General features: G+C 44.6%; 1 protein-coding gene and 1 long non-coding RNA gene across 15 annotated transcripts in view; one reads left to right on the forward strand and one right to left on the reverse strand.

Moving 5' to 3' along the window:
• The window catches only part of LOC137355913 (transcriptional-regulating factor 1-like), a 216,766-nt gene that overhangs the window by 128,096 nt on the left and 70,283 nt on the right, over positions 1 to 18,387 (forward strand). The gene's annotated exons all lie outside the window — the stretch shown is intronic.
• Positions 1 to 18,387, reverse strand: part of LOC137355914 (uncharacterized) — a 182,121-nt gene that overhangs the window by 111,289 nt on the left and 52,445 nt on the right. For both annotated transcript variants that reach the window (XR_010970981.1, XR_010970980.1), the window contains exon 2: positions 3,929 to 4,015. This is a non-coding gene — a long non-coding RNA (uncharacterized lncRNA). The remainder of the gene's footprint in view (positions 1 to 3,928; positions 4,016 to 18,387) is intronic.

The raw sequence follows: 18,387 nt of genomic DNA on the forward strand, positions 1-18,387 counted from the left end.
TGTCCCTTACCTACACCAGTTAATATTTTATGATATTCAGAGATATCTGGGTGTCCCTTACCTACACCAGTTAATATTTTCGAATACTCAGTGATAACAGGGTGTCCCTTCCCTGCACCAGTTAATATTTTACAATATTCAGTGATATCCGGGTGTCTCTTACCTACACCAGTGAATATTTTACAATATTCAGTGATATCCGGGTGTCTCTTACCTACACCAGTGAATATTTTACAATATTCAGTGATATCCGGGTGTCTCTTACCTACACCAGTTAATATTTTATGATATTCAGAGATATCTGGGTGTCCCTTACCTACACCAGTTAATATTTTCGAATACTCAGTGATAACAGGGTGTCCCTTCCCTGCACCAGTTAATATTTTACAATATTCAGTGATATCCGGGTGTCTCTTACCTACACCAGTTAATATTTTCTAATACTCAGTGATAACAGGGTGTCCCTTCCCTGCACCAGTTAATATTTTCGAATACTCAGTGATAACAGGGTGTCCCTTACCTACACCAGTGAATATTTTATAATTTTCAGTGATAACAGAGTGTCCCTCACCAACACCAGTTCATATTTTATGAAATTCAGAGATATCTGGGTGTCCCTTACCAACACCAGTTAATATTTTATAATATTCAGTGATATCCGGGTGTCCCTTACCTACACCAGATAATATTTTATAATATTCAGTGATATCTGGGTGTCTCTTACCTACACCAGTTAATAGTTTACAATATTCAGTGATAACAGAGTGTCCCTTACCTGCACCAGTTAATATTTTATGATATTCAGTGATATCTGGGTGTCTCTTACCTACACCAGTTAATAGTTTACAATATTCAGTGATAACAGAGTGTCCCTTACCTGCACCAGTTAATATTTTATAATATTCAGTGATAACAGGGTCTCCCTTTCCTACACCAGGTAATATTTTCTAATATTCAGTGATATCCGGGTGTCCCTTCCCGACAGCAGTTAATATTTTCTAATATTCAGTGATAACAGGTTGTCCCTTACCTACACCAGATAATATTTTATAATATTCAGTGATATCTGGGTGTCTCTTACCTACACCAGTTAATAGTTTACAATATTCAGTGATAACAGAGTGTCCCTTACCTGCACCAGTTAATATTTTATGATATTCAGTGATATCTGGGTGTCTCTTACCTACACCAGTTAATAGTTTACAATATTCAGTGATAACAGGGTGTCTCTTACCTGCACCAGTTAATATTTTATAATATTCAGTGATAACAGGGTCTCCCTTTCCTACACCAGGTAATATTTTCTAATATTCAGTGATATCCGGGTGTCCCTTCCCGACAGCAGTTAATATTTTATAATATTCAGTGATAACAGGGTCTCCCTTTCCTACACCAGTTAATATTTTCTAATATTCAGTGATATCAGGGTGTCCCTGACCGACACCAGTTAATATTTTATAATATTCACTGATAACAGAGTGTCGCTTCCCTACACCAGTTAATAGTTTACAATATTCAGTGATAACAGAGTGTCCCTTACCTACACCAGATAATATTTTATAATATTCAGTGATATCTGGGTGTCTCTTACCCACACCAGTTAATAGTTTACAATATTCAGTGATAACAGGGTGTCCCTTCCCTCCAGCAGTTAATATTTTACAATATTCAGTGATATCTGGGTGTCCCTTCCCTACAGCAGATAATATTTTACAATATTCAGTGATATCTGGGTGTCCCTTCCCTACAGCAGATAATATTTTATAATATTCAGTGATATCCGCGTGTCCCTTCCCTGCAGCAGTTAATATTTTATAATATTCAGTGATAACAGGGTGTCCCTTACCGACACCAGTTAATATTTTATAATATTCAGTGATATCCGGGTGCCTCGTAACTAAACCAGTTAATATTTTATAATATTCAGTAATATCCGGGTGTCCCTTCCCTACAGCAGTTAATATTTTGTAATATTCAGTGATAACAGGCTCTCCCTTTCCTACACCAGTTAATATTTTCTAATATTCAGTGATATCAGGGTGCCTCTTACCTACACCAGTTAATATTTTATAATATTCAGTGATAACAGGGTGTCCCTTACCTAAACCAGTTAATATTTTATAATATTCAGTGATAACAGGGTGTCCCTTACCTAAACCAGTTAATATTTTATAATATTCAGTGATAACAGGGTGTCCCTTACCGACACCAGTTAATATTTTATAATATTCAGTGATATCAGGGTGTCCCTTACCAACACCAGTTAACATTTTATGATATTCAGTGATATCTGGGTGTCCCTTACCAACACCAGTTAATATTTTCTAATATTCAGTGATAACAGAGTGTCCCTTACCTACACCAGTTAATATTTTATAATATTCAGTGATATCCGGGTGTCCCTTACCTCCAGCAGATAATATTTTACAATATTCAGTGATATCCGGGTGTCCCTTACCGACACCAGTTAATATTTTCTAATATTCAGTGATATCCGGGTGTCCCTTCCCGACAGCAGTTAATATTTGATAATATTCAGTGATAACAGGGTCTCCCTTTCCTACACCAGGTAATATTTTCTAATATTCAGTGATAACAGGGTGTCCCTGACCGACACCAGTTAATATTTTATAATATTCACTGATAACAGAGTGTCGCTTCCCTACAGCAGTTAATATTTTATAATATTCAGTGATAACAGGGTGTCCCTGACCGACACCAGTTAATATTTTATAATATTCACTGATAACAGAGTGTCGCTTCCCTACAGGAGTTAATATTTTATAATATTCAGTGATAACAGGGTGTCCCTTCCCTACACCAGTTAATATTTTATAATATTCAGTGATATCCGGGTGTCCGTTACCTACACCAGTTAATATTTTCTAATACTCAGTGATAACAGGGTGTCCCTTCCCTACACCAGTTAATATTTTATAATATTCAGTGATAACAGAGTGTCCCTCACCTACACCAGTTAATATTTTCTAATACTCAGTGATAACAGGGTGTCCCTTCCCTACACCAGTTAATATTTTATAATATTCAGTGATAACAGTGTGTCCCTCACCTACACCAGTTAATATTTTCTAATACTCAGTGATAACAGGGTGTCCCTTCCCTGCACCAGTTAATATTTTATAATATTCAGTGATAACAGGTTGTCCCTTACCTGCACCAGTTAATATTTTATAATATTCAGTGATAACAAGTTGTCCCTTACCTACACCAGTTAATATTTTATAATATTCAGTGATAACAGAGTGTCCCTCACCAACACCAGTTAATATTTTATGATATTCAGAGATATCTGGGTGTCCCTTACCAACACCAGTTAATATTTTATAATTTTCAGTGATATCCGGGAGTCTCTTCCCTACACCAGTTAATATTTTATACTATTCACTGATATCCTGGTGTCCCGTACCTACACCAGTTAATATTTTGTAATATTCAGTGATATCCGGGAGTCCCTTACCTACACCAGTTAATATTTTATAATTTTCAGTGATATCCGGGAGTCTCTTCCCTACACCAGTTAATATTTTATACTATTCACTGATATCCTGGTGTCCCGTACCTACACCAGTTAATATTTTGTAATATTCAGTGATATCCGGGAGTCCCTTACCTACAGCAGTTCATATTTTATAATGTTCAGTGATATCTGGGTGTCCCTTACCTACACCAGTTAATATTTTATATACCTCAGTGATCCAGGTCCCCGTTACCTACACCATTTCATATTATATAATCCTCAGTGAAGGTCCTATATTCTGCACTCTGGATCCCAACCTTCTGTGATATGTCTGTTCCAACTTCCCCCTTTGCGCATGGCATCAGTCATGCTCTCCTCTGCACCCACTCTCCAATCCCCAATTGTTCTTTTATTTTTGTTTCTTTTGGGTTCTGACCCTCAGCAGCTCACCTTGAATAACTCCTTCCTCAGCAGAGCAGTGAGAATCTCTGTGGGCACTGTCCAATCTACTCCAAACTTACTGCGCAGCCTTCAGTTCTGAAAGAACAAGGAGATGAGTTGCTGCATCTTCGACATGGCCAATCAAAGTTCTTTACAACCAGTTGATAACTTCGAAACCACTGTTTGTCTGTCCGCTACGATTTTCGAGTCCTTTGGAATTCCTCAGCTTTTTAAAAAATGTTTTCATTGGATTTTCAAGACAGTAATGTGTCACATACAATATATGAGACCATTGTTAATTTAACCTTCCATTCACAAGGATATTTTATGACCACTGTATATTTAAATGTACATTCACATTTTATAATGTCTATAAATGCCCTGTACTCCCAAGTTCAGGGCATAATTTCAGTGCTTGCAGATGACACAAAACTTGGAAATGCAGTTTACAGTGAAGTGCATCGTAACAGACTTCAGGAGAACTTAGACTGGTGAAATGGCAGACACATTACAGATGAAATTTAATGCAGAAATGCAATATGGTGCATTTTGGAAGGAAGAATGAGGAGAGGCAATGGAAACTAAATGGTACATTTTTAAATGGGGTACAGGAACATAGAGACCTGGGGGTAAACATACATAAATCTTCTGAAGGCTGTAGGACGCATTAAAAATGCTGTTAAAAAATATACAGAATCCTGGGCTTTATAAATAGAGGAACAGCATAAAAGTAAGGAAGTTATTTATGCCAAACCTTTATAAATCAATGGTCAAGCCTCAGTGGAGTATTGTGTCCAATTCCAGGCCCCGCACTTTCGGAAGGATGTCAAGACCTTGGAGAGGGTGAGGAGGAGATTTACTGGAATGGTCCCAGGGATGAGGGATTTCAGTTAATGTGGAGAGACTGGAGAAGCTGGGATTGTTCCTTTCAGAACAGAGAAGGTTAAGGGGAGATTTAATATTGTTCAAAATCATGAAGGTTTTTCACAGAGAGGGAGAAACTGCTTCCTCTGGCTGCAGGGTCGATAACCACAGAATGCAGATTTAAGATAATTGGGGATTTCAATCGTGGCTTTCAAAAGGAAATTGGATAATTATCTGAAGAGAAAAAAATTGTCAAGGCTGCAGGGAAAAGACGGGAGAGTGGGACTAGCTGAGTTGCTCTGACAGAGAGCTGTCATGGAGAGGATGGGCCAAATGGCCTCCTTCTATGCTGTTACCATTCCATGATTCTATAAGTCCAATGGTGAGCTGAGGAGAGAATTTTTTTTTTAATGCAGAAAGTTGTTGTGACCTGGAACTTGCTTCCTGAAAGGGAAATGGAAACAGATTCAATCGTAATTTTCAAAAGGGAATTGGATGAATACCAACATAGGAATTAGGAGCAGGAGTAGGCCACTCGGCCCTTCGAGCCTGCTCTGCCAGTCAATATGTTCATGGCTGAACTGACGACTCCATATTTCCACCTACTCCCGATAACCTTCCACCCCTTGCTTGCGGGGCTCTGGGGAAAGAGCAGGGGAGTGGGAGTAATTGGACAGCTCCTTCAAAGAGCCACCAGAGACACAATGGGCCAAATGACCACCTCCTGTACTGTAACATGCTATGATTCCTCCCTCTGTAAACTTGAGTCAAAAACTTGCTGTCATAACCTAATTCACACCTGTTCACCCAAAACCCGTGTGCTCTCTCACCTATAATAAAAGCAAAATACTGCAGATGCTGGAAATCTGAAATGAAAACAAGAAATGCTGGAAATACTCAGCAGGTCTGGCAGCATCTGTGCACAGAGAAGCAGAGTTAACGTTTCAGGTCAGAGACCCTTTTTCAGAACAGTTCTTATAGAATAGAATATCTCAGTTTCCTGTTTATTAGACTGTTACTTTGTGGTTGTTCCCACAGAAGCACACCCAGACTCGGGTCTGATTAAAGTCAAACAATTTTAATTCCTTAATTACCTAAAATACAAAACACTCAGGAGGTCAGGAAGCATTTGTGGAGAAAGAAACAGAATTAACATTTCAGGTTGATGACCCTTCATCAGAAACCTTCACAGTTTCTCTCTCTCTCTCTCTCTCTCTCTCTCCACAGGAGCTGTCTGACCTATTGAGTGTTTTCCACCAATTTCTGTTTTAATTTCAGCTTTCCAGCATCTGCAGTATTTTGCTTTTTGTTTTTAATTTTGATTAATTTTATTTGTGTTTCTAGAGTTGAACGATGTCAGTTGTGGTAAATAGAGTCTGGTGGAGCACACATTAAATGGAGAGTAAAGCTCCATTTACACTGACCCAACAGTGTTCCTCAGTCCCAACCTGATCAGAGCACTGCACCAGGGAGACATTTAGGTACTTCTCACACCAGTGCCAGTTGAGGCTCAGTAGGTAGCACTTTTGCCTCTATGTCAGAAAGTTATGGGTATGGTCCCACTCCAGCCACTTGAAGACAAAATCCAGACCAACACTCCCAGTACACTATTGAAAGAGCACCGCACTGTCCAGCAGTATTGAGGAAACGCCACACTGTCAAGGGGCAGTATGAGGAAATATCGCACTGCCCAGGGGCAGGATTGAGGGAGTGCTGCACTCTCGGAGGGGCAGTACTGAAGGAGCGCCGCACTGTCAAGAAGCAGTTCTGAGGGAGTGACACACTGTTGGAGGGCCGTACTGAGGCAGTGCTGCACTGTCGGAGAGTCCGTACTGAGGGAGTGCCGCACTGTCGGAGGGTCTGTACTGAGGGGGCGCCGCACTGTCGGAGGGTCAGTACTGAGGGAGCACCGCACTCTCGGAGGGTCAGTACTGAGGGAGCGCTGTATTGTAGGAGGGGCACTACTGAGGAAGTGCCGCACTGTCGAAGAGTCAGTACTGAGGGAGCGCTGTATTGTAGGAGGGTCACTACTGAGGAAGTGCCGCACTGTAGAAGAGTCAGTACTGAGGGAGCGTCGCACTATCGGAGGGTCAGTACTGAGGGAGTGCCGCACTCTCGGAGGGCAGTACTGAGGGAACGTCGTGCTGTCAGAGGGTCAGTACTGAGGGAGCGCCGCACTCTCGGAGGGCAGTACTGAGGGAGCGCCGCACTCTCGGAGGGTCAGTACTGAGGGTGCGCTGCACTATTAGAGGGGTTCTCTTTTGATACATTAAACAGAGGCATTGACTGCCCTCTCAGGTGAATGTAAAAGATCCCACGGCCACTACTGGGATAATAGCAGGGGAGTTCTTCCTGGTGTCCTGGGGCCCTCATGCAAGATCATGAAAAAAAAGTGATCAGTTCATTATCACACTGCTGTTTGTGGGATCTTGCAGTGTGCAAATTGGGTGCTGTGTTTCCTACATTACAACAGTGACTACACTCCAAAAGTACCTCATTGGTGGTAAAGTGCTTAGGGATGTCCAGGTCTGGTAAAAGATGCTATAGAAATGCAAGTTCCTTCTGTTTTTTCCTTCTGAAAACAGTGCCTTTTTTGGATTGAGTGATGAGTTAGTCATTAACGCTGTAATTTTTGACAGCAACTCTTTGAGTCCTCCTGAGTCGCAGTTAGTGCTTTCAGTTGGTCGGTGCTGGAATGCAGAAAACGTTCTGGCCTTCTTGATTCGGGTTAACAGGTGGTTTTGTCGAAAGGGCAAAGACTGTTCCTGCTCTCTCCCTCCCCCCTCAGAGATGTAATCGACAGCCTGGATAAAAGGTCAGGCTGAGAGAGCATTAGTCAAATCGAAATGTTGCTGTGGAGCTTTGTGAAACCCTCTGAGCAGAACTGACGTCAGACATCGTGACAGAGAGCAGCAGTGAGGAGAGGTAGTTGGGGCTCTGAGTCAGCAGAAATACTTGCAACAAACACCTGAAGCACAGAACTCCACAGAGGGCTCTCAATGGGCATCATACTTGAGGTTACACACTGCGATCAGACATGTCCTTGCGAAACCATGGAGCTAACAAGGAGGGATAAAATCTCCTTAATTAAAGTAATTCGTAGTAAATAACTCATCGGTATTGGGAGCAGGATCATCAATGTATTTAGCATCAGAGGTTTCTTATCAACAGGAGTTTCTCTGGGGGGACTACAGAAAGAACTTGCCTTTATATTGCATCTTTCACAACCTTTCAAGACGTCTCAGAAAGCTTTACAGCCAATGAGGTACTTTTAAAATGTAGTCACTGTTGTAATGTAGGAAATGCAGCAGCCAATTTTTGCACAGCAAGATCCCACAAATAAGACAAAATTATCTGTTTACTCAGTGATAAATATTGGCCTGCTAACATCGGGGAGAACTCCCCTGCTCTTCTTCCAGTAGAGGCTGTGGGAATCTTTTATGCCCACCTAAGACAGACGAGGCTTTGATTTAGCGCCTCATGTGAAAGACAGCCCCTCTAACACTGCAGCACTCCCTCAATATTGATCGACAGTGCAGTGCTCTCAATACTGACCGTCCGATAGTGCGGCGCTCCCTCAGTACTGCCCGTCTGACAGTGTGGCGCTCCCTCCGTACAGCTCCTCTAACACTGCGGTATCGCTTCAGTACTGACTCTTTTAGAGTGCAGCTCTCCCTTAGTACTGCCCCTCTGACAGTGCAGCGCTCCCTCAGTACTGCCCCTCCAACAGCATGGTGTTTCCTCAGTACTGCCCCTCCAACAGCGTGGCGCTCCCTCAGTACTGCCCCTCAGACAGTGCGGTGCTCCCTCAGTACTGACCCTCCGACAGGGCAGCACTCCCTCAGTACTGAACCTCTGACAGTGCGGTGCTCCCTCAGTACTGACCCTCCGACAGTCCAGTGCTCCCTCATTACTGACAGTCCGACAGTGCGGTGTCCCTCAATACCGACCCTCCAAAAGTGCAGCGTCTCTCAGTATTGGCTCTCCGACAGTGCGGCACTCTCTCAGTTCTGCCCCTTCTGATAGTGCGGCACTCCCTCCATACTGACCCTTTGACAGTGCTTCGCTCCCTCAGTACTGACCCTCCGACAGTGCTGCGCTCCCTCAGTATTGACGCTCCGACAGTGCAACGCTCCCTCAGTACTGCCCCTCTGATAGTGCAGCGTTTTCTCAATACTGACCCTCCAACAGCGCGGTGCTCCCTCAGTCCTGACCCTTCGACAGCATAGCACTCCCTCAGTACTGACCCTCCGACAGTGCGGTGCTCCCTCAGTACTGATCCTCCGACAGGGCAGCACTCCCTCAGTACTGACCCTCCAACAGTGCGGTGCTCCCTCAGTACTGATCCTCCGACAGGGCAGCACTCCCTCAGTACTGAACCTCTGACAGTGCGGTGCTCCCTCAGTACTGACCCTCCGACAGTCCAGTGCTCCCTCATTACTGACAGTCCGACAGTGCGGTGTCCCTCAAGACTGACCCTCCAAAAGTGCAGCGTCTCTCAGTATTGGCTCTCCGACAGTGCGGCACTCTCTCAGTTCTGCCCCTTCTGACAGTATGGCGCTCCCTCCATACTGACCCTCTGACAGTGCTTTGCTCCCTCAGTACTGACCCTCCGACAGTGCTGCGCTCCCTCAGTATTGACGCTCCGACAGTGCAACGCTCCCTCAGTACTGCCCCTCTGATAGTGCAGCGTTTTCTCAATACTGACCCTCCAACAGCGCGGTGCTCCCTCAGTCCTGACCCTTCGACAGCATAGCACTCCCTCAGTACTGACCCTCCGACAGTGCGGTGCTCCCTCAGTACTGACCCTCCTGAGAGTGTGGTACTCCCTCAGTATTGACCCTCTGACAGTGCAGCACTCCCTCAGTACTGCCTCTTAACCATTGCAGTGCTCCGTCAGTACTTGCACTAGGAGTGTTAGCCTTTATTATGAAACTCAAGGCTCTGGAGTGGGACTCAAACCCTCGACCTTCTAATTCAGAGCTGAGAGTTATACCAAATCAAAGGTGACACCAAGTTGATTAGTGAGGGTGGGGCTGATTTTGATCCATTTGCCTCAAAATCAGGACTAAGGGAATAAAAGGTTGGTCAATAATCTGTTCTGCCTGATCTCAAGCTATAACTCTTTGCTTGAAGTTCCCTCTCAGGGTCATTTGGACATTTTAGACCCTTGTCCAAAACAGGGCCGTCCCATAAACAATTTCCCAAAGTACAGGCGTGAGGAGCATCAAATACAAGCCACTTTCAGGTATCCAGGATTGCTAGTGAATGAAGTTAAGTTGGCAGTTAAAGCTTAGGCCCAAGGCTCTGGAATTCCTTCCCATAACCTCTTCATCTCTACCTCTCTTTCCTCCTTTGAAATGCTCCTTAAAACCTTCCTCTTTGACTGAGCTTTTGGTCACCTGCCCCAATCATTTATTATGTGGCGGTGTCATATTTTGCTTTGTTTTGTTTGCTGACGCTCCTGTGAAGCGCCATGGGACATTTTACTACATTAAAGGCAAGTTGCTGATATTGTTGTAAATGACACCATGATGCACAGATATGTGATTTCAGGCCAATTCTGGCCGTGCTGACACTTAGGATCTTGTCAGTTTTTGTCCCTGTTGCAAAATTATGTATTTTTTTTGTCTGTAGCACCATCACTGGCATCGATGGGCTTCCCATTGGGAATTCTTCTGTCCGATGTTAAAAGTGGAGGAGCTATGGAGAGATGCCAAGCATGTCAGGCAGTGCCAGAGCTGTTTGATACTGGTCTGTAACCTGCTCCCATGAATCTTGTACCAGCATAAGAGTCAGGGCTTTATCTAAACTCGCTTTCAGGCTGTGTCTGACACTAGTTTTAGTTTCGGTGACTGCAGCGTTGATAGCAACGGAGGTGCGTGAACGGGCTTCCAGCTGAGAAGTCAATTTCAGCGTAAGTTTAAAAGTGAATTCCCTTTTGTTTTCGGAGGACCAGGGGACTGCTGGGTAAGGAAAAGGGTATATATTTGTGTGGTTTAGAATCTCTTTCTTTTAGTTTCGGTGACTGCAGCGTTGATAGCAACGGAGGTGCGTGAACGGGCTTACAGCTGAGAAGTCAATTTCAGCGTAAGTTTAAAAGTGAATTCCCTTTTGTTTTCGGAGGACCAGGGGACTGCTGGGTAAGGAAAAGGGTAGATATTTGTGTGGTGGCTGTACCCGAGACACTACACGTGTAGTGTCTCCCACCCACCCTCCTCCTCTAACCAAAAAAAAAGGACTCTGGTGTGTTGATAAGGTAAACTTTTTATTTGGGAAGTTCTGTCCGTTGGATTGCTCACCTAACAAGTTTTGACTTTTTGTTTTTTTGGTTCTTCAGTAGATTTGTTGGGAATTTGGAATAGTGGGAATGGAGGTTAAGGCAGTTGTATGTTCCTCCTGCAGAATGTGGGAGGTAAGGGTCGCCAAGAGTGTCCCTGCTGACTGCATCTGTGGGAAGTGCACCCAACTCCAGCTCCTCGAGAACCGCGTTAGGGAACTGGAGCTGGAGCTGGATGAACTTCGGATCATTCGGGAGGCGGAGGAGGTTATTGAGAGGAGTTATGGGGAGGTAGTCACACCTCAGGTAAAAGAAGTAGGTAGATGGGTTACCGTCAGGGGAAGGAGAGGGAACCAGCAGGCAGTGCAGGGATCCCCTGTGGCTGTTTCCCTCAACAACAGGTATACCGTTTTGGATACTGTTGCGGGGGACGACTTACCAGGGGTAAGCAATGGGGTACAGATATCTGGCACAGAGTCTGTCCCTGTTGCTCAGAAGGGAAGGGGGAAGAGGAGCAGAATATTAGTCATTGGGGACTCCATAGTTAGGGGAACAGATAGGAGGTTCTGTGGGAACGAGAGAGACTCACGGTTGGTATGTTGCCTCCCAGGTGCCAGGGTTCGTGATGTCTCGGATCGTGTTTTTGGGATCCTTAATGGGGAGGGGGAGCAGCCCCAAGTCGTGGTCCACATAGGCACCAACGACATAGGTAGGAAGAGAGATGGGGATTTAAGACAGAAATTTAAGGAGCTAGGGTGGAAGCTTAGAGCAAGAACAAACAGAATTGTTATCTCTGGGTTGTTGCCCGTGCCACGTGATAGCGAAGCGAGGAATAGGGAGAGAGAGGAGTTGAACACGTGGCTGCAGGGATGGTGCAGGAGGGAGGGATTTGGTTTCCTGGATAATTGGGGCTCTTTCTGGGGTAGGTGGGACCTCTACAAACAGGATGGTCTTCACCTGAACCAGAGGGGTACCAATATCCTGGGGGGGAGGTTTGCTAGTGCTCTTCGGGGGGGTTTAAACTAATTCAGCAGGGGAATGGGAACCCAAATTGTAGTGCCAGTGTACAGGATGTTGAGAGTAGTGAGGTCAGGGATATGGTTACAAGGACGCAAGAGGGCACTGGCAAGCAAGAACCTGGTTTAAAGTGTGTCTATTTCAACGGCAGGAGCATCCGGAATAAGGTGGGTGAGCTTGCAGCATGGGTTGGTACCTGGGATCTCGATGTAGTGGCCATTTCGGAGACATGGGTAGAGCAGGGGCAGGAATGGATGTTGCAGATTCCGGGATTTAGATGTTTCAGTAAGAACAGAGAAGATGGTAAAAGAGGGGGGGGTGTGGCATTGTTAATCAAGGAGAGTATTACAGCAACAGAAAGGACGTTTGAGGACTCGTCTACTGAGGTAGTATGGGCTGAGGTTAGAAACAGGAGAGGTGAGGTTACCCTGTTGGGAGTCTTTTATAGACCTCCGAATAGTTCCAGAGATGTAGAGGAAAGGATAGCGAAGATGATTCTCGACAGGGGTGAGAGTAACAGGGTAGTTGTTATGGGGGACTTTAACTTTCCAAATATCGACTGGAAATACTATAGTTCGAGTACTTTAGATGGGTCAGTTTTTGTCCAGTGTGTGCAGGAGGGTTTTCTGACACAGTATGTAGACAGGCCAACCAGGGGCGATGCCACATTGGATTTGGTACTGGGAAATGAACCCGGCCAGGTGTTAGATTTAGATGTAGGTGAGCACTTTGGTGACAGTGATCACAATTCGGTTAGGTTTACCTTAGCGATGGGCAGGGACAGGTATATACCGCAGGGCAAGAATTATAACTGGGGGAAAGGAAATTATGATGCGATTAGGCAAGATTTAGGATGCGTAGGATGGGGAAGGAAACTGCAGGGGATGGGAACAATCGAAATGTGGAGCTTATTCAAGGAGCAGCTACTGCGTGTCCTTGATAAGTATGTACCTGTGAGGCAGGGAGGAAGTTGTCGTGCGAGGGAGCCGTGGTTTACTAAAGAAGTTGAAGCGCTTGTCAAGAGGAAGAAGAAGGCTTATGTTAGGATGAGACGTGAAGGCTCAGTTAGGGCGCTTGAGAGCTACAAGCTAGCCAGGAAGGATCTAAAGGGAGAGCTAAGAAGAGCAAGGAGAGGACACGAGAAGTCATTGGTGGATCGGATCAGGGAAAACCCTAAGGCTTTCTATAGGTATATCAGGAATAAAAGAATGACTAGAGTTAGATTAGGGCCAATCAAGGATAGTAGTGGGAAGTTGTGTGTGGAATCAGAGGAGATAGGGGAAGTGTTAAATGAATATTTTGCGTCAGTATTTACAGTAGAGAAAGAAAATGTTGTTGAGAATACTGAGATTCAGGCTACGAGGCTAGATGGGATTGAGGTTCACAAGGAGGAGGTGTTAGCAATTTTGGAAAGTGTGAAAATAGATAAGTCCCCTGGGCCAGATGGGATTTATCCTAGGATTCTCTGGGAAGCTAGGGAGGAGATTGCAGAGCCTTTGTCCTTGATCTTTATGTTGTCATTGTCGACAGGAATAGTGCCGGAAGACTGGAGGATTGCAAATGTTGTCCCCTTGTTCAAGAAGGGGAGTAGAGACAGCCCTGGTAATTATAGACCTGTGAGCCTCACTTCGGTTGTGGGTAAAATGTTGGAAAAGGTTATAAGAGACAGGATTTATAATCATCTTGAAAAGAATAAGTACATTAGAGATAGTCAGCACGGTTTTGTGACGGGTAGGCCGTGCCTCACAAACCTTATTGAGTTTTTCGAGAAGGTGACCAAACAGGTGGATGAGGGTAAAGCAGTGGATGTGGTGTATATGGATTTCAGTAAGGCGTTTGATAAGGTTCCCCACGGTAGGCTATTGCAGAAAATACGCAAGTATGGGGTTGAAGGTGATTTAGAGCTTTGGATCAGAAATTGGCTAGCTGAAAGAAGACAGAGGGTGGTGGTTGATGGCAAATGTTCATCCTGGAGTTTAGTTACTAGTGGTGTACCGCAAGGATCTGTTTTGGGGCCATTGCTGTTTGTCATTTTTATAAATGACCTGGAAGAGGGTGTAGAAGGGTGGGTTAGTAAATTTGCAGATGACACTAAGGTCGGTGGAGTTGTGGATAGTGCCGAAGGATGTTGTAGGGTACAGAGAGACATAGATAGGCTGCAGAGCTGGGCTGAGAGATGGCAAATGGAGTTTAATGCGGAAAAGTGTGAGGTGATTCACTTTGGAAGGAGTAACAGGAATGCAGAGTACTGGGCTAATGGGAAGATTCTTGTTAGTGTAGATGAGCAGAGAGATCTTGGTCTCCAGGTGCATAAATCCCTTAAGGTTGCTAACCAGGTTAATAGGGCTGTCAAGAAGGCATATGGTGTGTTAGCTTTTATTGGTAGGGGGGTCGAGTTTCGGAGCCACGAGGTCATGCTGCAGCTGTACAAGACTCTGGTGAGACCGCACCTGGAGTATTGCGTGCAGTTCTGGTCACCGCATTATAGAAAGGATGTGGAAGCTATGGAAAGGGTGCAGAGGAGATTTACTAGGATGTTGCCTGGTATGGAGGGAAGGTCTTACGAGGAAAGGCTGAGGGACTTGAGGTTGTTTTCGTTGGAGAGAAGGAGGAGGAGAGGTGACTTAATAGAGACATATAAGATAATCAGAGGGTTAGATAGGGTGGATAGTGAGCGTCTTTTTCCACGGATGGTGATGGCAAACACGAGGGGACATAGCTTCAAGTTGAGGGGTGATAGATATAGGACAGATGTGAGAGGTAGTTTCTTTATTCAGAGAGTAGTAAGGGCGTGGAATGCCCTGCCTGCAGCAGTAGTAGATTCGCCAACTTTAAGGGCATTTAAGTGGACATTGGATAGACACATGGATGAAAATGGAATAGTGTAGGTCAGATGGTTTCACAGCTCGGCGCAACATCGAGGGCCGAAGGGCCTGTACTGCGCTGTAATATTCTAATTCTAATTCTAATAGTTGCACCATGTCGGTCGGCCTTCTCGAACTGGCACATTGTTTTTCCAATAGACCATCCCCAAGAGCACCAAGAGGTGAAATGGTGCCACAGCAGAATGGTACTGGCGAGTAAGATGTGAAATTGAACTCAATAAACCTGCTACTTTGCAGCTGATGCCAGAAAAACGACCCTGAAAGCTGCTGGATTATCTGGAAATGCTCATTTTAATAGTGGTTCCTGCCACCTCCAGTCAGTCACACTGACATGAGACCCAAGTAGCTCTTGGGGATGGCCGATTGGAAAAACAATGTGCCAGTTCGAGAAGGCCGATCTTCACAGTGCAATTAGCCTGACTCTTACGCTGGGACAAGTTCCAACAAGCATTTCAGACCTGGGGCAGCCTATCACAGTCATGCAAATGACCCCATTCCCTGAGTAACTGAAGTCAGAGCAGAGACCTGACTCATGTCTGCTGTTGTTACTATCTCACTCCTACTCAACAGAAGCAAGACTGCTATTGGCCCTGCTGATTTGCTGTCCAAATTACATTTCTAGAAAGTGTTTCCTTTTCTTGCTAGCACCTTTGGGAATTAACCTTCCTGTGCAGCTGCCTTATCCTTCCTTCCTGGGGCAGAACACTCTGCCTCAGTTAACTGTAACAGACCCGAGAGACCCACAGGGTATCCCAAAAGAACCTAGACAGCTCAAAAATAAAATGAGCAACACTGCACCAGCTACACGTGATTGACAGTCTCACCGCCCAGTATATAATGCGTTGGTGAGGGAAGGGGAGAAGGACTGGCTGCTCATCTAAAGGAAAAAGCTATCTCCCATACTGTAATGTACATGGCAACCCTCTCCCGCTAACACAGACATCCTGGATTTTAAAACTGACCTTCCCCTTCTTGTTGTCTTAGCAGCTTTCCCCTTTAAATGTACTTATCCAATTCTCTTTTGAAAGTTACTATTGAATCTGCTTCCACCGCCTTTAGACAGTGCATGGGTAGGGTATGGTAGCATAGTGGTTATATTACTAGACTAGTAATCCACAGGCCTGGACTAATGATCTAGAGACCATGAGTTCAAATCCCACCATGGCAGCTGTGGGAAATCAGATTCAATTAATTAAATAAAATGTGGAATATTAAAAAAGCTAGTCTCAGTAATGGTGACTGTGAAACCCATCTGGTTCACTAATGTCCTTTAGGGAAAGAAACCTGCCGTCCTTACCTGGTCTGGCCTATATATGACTCCAGACCCACAGCAATGTGGTTGACTCTTAACTGCCCTCTGAAATGGCCTAGCAAACCACTCAAGAAGATCGTTCACCACCACCTTCTCAAGGGCAATTAGGGATGGGCAGCAAATGCTGGCCTTGCCAGCGACCCTCACATCCCATTATTAAAACAAAATTCCAGATCGCAACTTTGTTAAAAAGCATTTATACGCTGCTTCTTTTACCAATTATCATAAATCTGTCCCCTGGTTACCGACCCTCCTGCCATTGGAAACAGTTTCTCCTTATTTACTCTATCAAAACCCTTCATGGTTTTGAATGCCTCTATTCAGTCTCCCCTTAATCGTCTCTGCTCTCAGGAGAACAATTCCAGCTTCTCCAGTCTCTCCACATAACTGTCTACCGTACTGCAGCAGGAAAAATAGTTTTACTAATCTTGTACTAGTTTCCTCTGCTCCTAAACCTTGCTGTCCAAATTAAATCACTTGCTTACTTAAATCTGGTCTGATACCTGTTAACATGTTAAAAAGCTGCCTCATGACTCCTCGCAATCTTTTACCCAGAAAAACAAAAGGTTAGTCTTTCAAGCCTTTCCTTCATAACTGATTCCCCCTGAGGCCAGGAACCATCTGGGACCAATACATCTCCCACTTCTCAGACTGCGCATCATAGTCCGGACTGGACTCATCGATATTAGTTTCCCACAATACAACATTTGATAGTCTATGAAAGAGAGACATGCAATCATACTGTGCTTTTCTCCACCTCAGGACCTCCCAAAGCACTTCACAGCCAATGAAGAATGTTTTTTGAAGTGTAGTCTCTGTTGTAATGCAAGAAATGCTGCAGCCACACAGCGCACAGCAAGCTCCCACAAACAGCAATGAGTAAAGACCAGATAATCTGTTTTAGTGACAATGATTGAGGGATGAATATTAGCCTGGGACACAGGGAAGAATCCCTGGGCTCTTCTTTCAATAGCGGCCGTGGGATCTTTTTCATCCATCCGAGAGGGCAGACATCTCATCCAAAAGCTAGCTCCACTGACAATGCAGCACTCCCTCAGTACTGGCACCAGCAGTGTTGGCTAGATTGCGTGTTCAAATTCTACGATTCTATGAAATCTTTGGAGTGGGGCTCAAAGCCACAGCCTCCTAGTTCAAAGGAGAGAGAGAGAAAGAGAGAGCTACTGACTGAATATAGGAAGAGAGGAAAGACAGAGAGTGCTTGATAAACACATGCAAATAGTAACAGAAAAGGCAAAGTAGACAAAAAAGTCAATCTCGAACAAATACAACAACGATATAAAGACAGAGGCTAGAATGAAAGAATGAGTGAGAAAATCAGACGTAAAGTGTGAAATTGAGACATATAACAAGTGACACACACAAACAGACAAATGGAGAAATGTACAGAAAAACAGACCAACTGACAGATTTCAGTGTTTTAAGAGTTCCTTGATATACTATGTGGGTCATAACTTCAGTTCAGGCAGTTAGAGCTTGTGTCATTGTAGAGGCGGAATTTACTGACATTATGTTCTCCTCAGGTTAGTCAGAGCTGAACAGCAGCATCCCAGTCAGAATGGAACCAATGTCATACTGAAACACAACATTTTGCTTTCAGATTTAAATAATGTGCAGTTGTCCCACACAAGACAAATAGACCTGAGATTGTGGAGCTCCAGACCCCAGTTACCTCCCAACCCCCTCTGTCCCGAGCTCCACACCTTCAATGTCCTCACGTTGCTCACAGCATGCTGCCTCATGCTGGGCTTTGGGTTGATAAATGGCAGCTGCATAAACCTAACCCTCCGGAACCTCGCCCTAACCCTCCGGAACCTCGCCCTAACCCTCCAGAAAGTTAATCAGTATCTAACTCCATGCTGTACCTGTCCTGGGAGTGTTTTATGGGGACAGTGTAGAGGGAGCTTTACTCTGTATCCAACCCCTGTTTTTTTTTTATTGGCAAGCTCGTTTTATTTACAAAAATGGAGCATCACAAAAATTTGCTTCTCCCATGTGAAGACAGTAGAAAGTTGTTCAACAGTTGAGTACTTCCATCTCCCTGTGCTGTCCCTGTCCTGGGAGTGTTTGATGTGGACAGTGTAGAGGGAGC

Source organism: Heterodontus francisci, chromosome 44 (genome assembly GCF_036365525.1).
Source record: "Heterodontus francisci isolate sHetFra1 chromosome 44, sHetFra1.hap1, whole genome shotgun sequence".
Classification (NCBI taxonomy): domain Eukaryota; kingdom Metazoa; phylum Chordata; class Chondrichthyes; order Heterodontiformes; family Heterodontidae; genus Heterodontus; species Heterodontus francisci.